General features: G+C 57.2%; 1 pseudogene; it reads right to left on the bottom strand.

Annotated features, from left to right (window-relative positions):
* The window catches only part of LOC143262881 (large subunit ribosomal RNA), a 6915-nt pseudogene that overhangs the window by 1916 nt on the left and 2499 nt on the right, over positions 1 to 2500 (bottom strand).

Below are 2500 nucleotides of genomic sequence, written 5' to 3'. Positions count from 1 at the left end.
GAAGGCACATCCTTCTGGTTCGCATCGCAGAGATTTTGCCTCCAAATACTGGAGGCAATTTCGTCCTTACCCATCCGACGCGGGACGTCGTAAACTAAAACCTCGGGGTCCCGCTTGGTAGGTAAGGAGACGGACAGACCCGCGCTCCGGAGCTTCTTATTGCCAACGAAGGCTTGCAGGTCCTCCTTTCGGTCGGTCTCGACGACGATGCCACCGGAGTGGATGCGTCGGACCGACTTAATTCGGATCGCCTCCTTCGCTGGTTTAACGAGCGACAGAACAGTAACCTTCGTAACTTCGCTGCTCTGTCCTTTTTCCTTCGGCGGGAAGATTTTTACCACATGCTGCGATTGTGGCCGTCTCCCCGCTTCCGGAGAAGCTCCTTTGCAGTCGACTTTGTTCACATGGGCGTAAGTCGACTGCGCGGCGTTGCAGGCCGTCTTCGGGAGAGTTCCCTTGGACGGCCCAGGTCGCATCGCACTCATTACGGCAGGACGCGCTTTTAGGTCCGCCCTGACCGCGGCGAGCTGCCCTTCGACGAAGCTATTCCGTTGAATAAGCTCCTGGACCAGCTCGTTGAGTGCCTCAACCTCGGCGAGTATCTTTGACCCGGACTCCTTATTGACTTTCGACTCAGGTCGAAAGCAAAAGGTCCGTATTTCGGACACTCGCCTAAAGGCTTCGTCTCTTACGAGATCGAGAGGCCGTACCTTCTGCCCGGAGAACGTCCCCTTCGGTCTCCTGGCCCGGTTTACTGCGGCCTTGCCGGTGGGTGCGCCCGGCTTGGCTCGCTTTGACTTTTTGGTGACGGTTTGCCAACCGTCACCAGTAGGGTCCTCGACACGCTCGGGTGCCGACTGCACCTTCACGAGTGACGTGTCTCCGACTCGTTCGATTACTTCCACGTTACCGGTGTCCGGCGTACCTTCTACCGTGGGCTCGGTTTTCACCGAGACCGCTCGCGTGGGAGTCACACATCTTTGCAAGATCACACGAGGATTGGCGATATTAATCACCTTCCCGGATCTTGTCTTTCTCACAGACGCGGGGGGACTGACAGCTGCATTTGCAGTTCCCGCGTCTGCGGCGACGGCTTCACTCCGAGTAGGAGCTGGACCCGTCGTCTTTGGACGCTTAGTTTTTTGTTCATTAATTTTATTAAGACCCATAATGTGTCTTGGTCTTTCATCCAGTGCGCTCCCCGGCCACCACCGACCCACACAATTTGGAACCCGCCAAAGGCTGAGTTAGGGCTACGCACCGAATATAGTCTGCTGGCTGGGTCGGTTTCCTTACCCAGCCCGCGTCCTCGCCCAGCAGAACCCACTTGCCCGAAGCGTGTGGTCGTTCCAAGCCGATTGACTGGACCAGGGCTGCTTTTCTCGTCCAGCCGCCCATCTAGCCGAAGCAGAGGCCAAAGGTACGTGTTGGGGACGTCTCACCCGCAGGAGAGGGCCCCCTCAGATCCCAGGATCCTCTTTTCCGACGACAAGGGTCGCCACGCACGGCAAACACGTGGGAGACAGCAGTCGGAGAGGCTGCCTCTTCCTCTCCACCACACTTCGTTCAGTTCGCTGCGTATTTAAGAACACGAGCTATCCAGCGGTACCTTTTTCGTGGAGGCTCAAGTGTGGCTAGGGCACGTTTGCCCCTTGCGGCCTGGGTTGCCCAGGGGATTGATTGCATCCCATGTATTCCTGAGCCCAGCGGAGTGTTGTCTAGTGGCGTGTTCCGCCCACGAAAAACGGTCTGAAAAACCGTTTAACGTAAACTGGGGAACTGATGCCACGAGTGACAACAGTTCCCCAGTCGGAAGTCATACAGCACATACAGTGCTGTACAAAGAACACGCCACAGCCCGTATGCTAAATCAGGGCCTCGCCATTATGCGAAGTACTACATGTACGACGCACTGACGGTCTCTAGTGCCTTCATCGCCGATACACCCATCGACTCGGCCGATCAACCCTCCTACGCGAGGGCTAGTTCGGGGGTTATCTCCCGCCCTGGGTGGCCACGGACCGCCACCGCCGTAGATAGGGACAGATGGGAATCTCGTTAATCCATTCATGCGCGTCACTAATTAGATGACGAGGCATTTGGCTACCTTAAGAGAGTCATAGTTACTCCCGCCGTTTACCCGCGCTTTTTTGAATTTCTTCACGTTGACATTCAGAGCACTGGGCAGAAATCACATTGCGTCAACACCCGTGGGGGCCATCGCAATGCTTTGTTTTTAATTAGACAGTCGGATTCCCCTAGTCCGTGCCAGTTCTGAGCTGAGCGTTGAATGGCGGCCGAAGAGGACGACCGCACCGATGGGAAACGCCACGGAAGCCTCGCAGCAAGGAAGATCCGCGGGAGGCCAAGGCACGGGACCGAGCTCGGATCCCAGCCACGAGAGCCGTTCACCTCGCCCAGGCCCGGCACGTCAGCCAGACCCGCTTCCCGACCAAGCCCGACACGCCCCGCTCCTCAGAGCCAATCCTTATCCCGAAGT

This window comes from Megalopta genalis, unplaced genomic scaffold (genome assembly GCF_051020955.1).
Source record: "Megalopta genalis isolate 19385.01 unplaced genomic scaffold, iyMegGena1_principal scaffold0232, whole genome shotgun sequence".
Taxonomy (NCBI): domain Eukaryota; kingdom Metazoa; phylum Arthropoda; class Insecta; order Hymenoptera; family Halictidae; genus Megalopta; species Megalopta genalis.
Note: the sequence above shows the minus strand (reverse complement) of the source record. Positions and strands in the feature narration are given on the sequence as shown.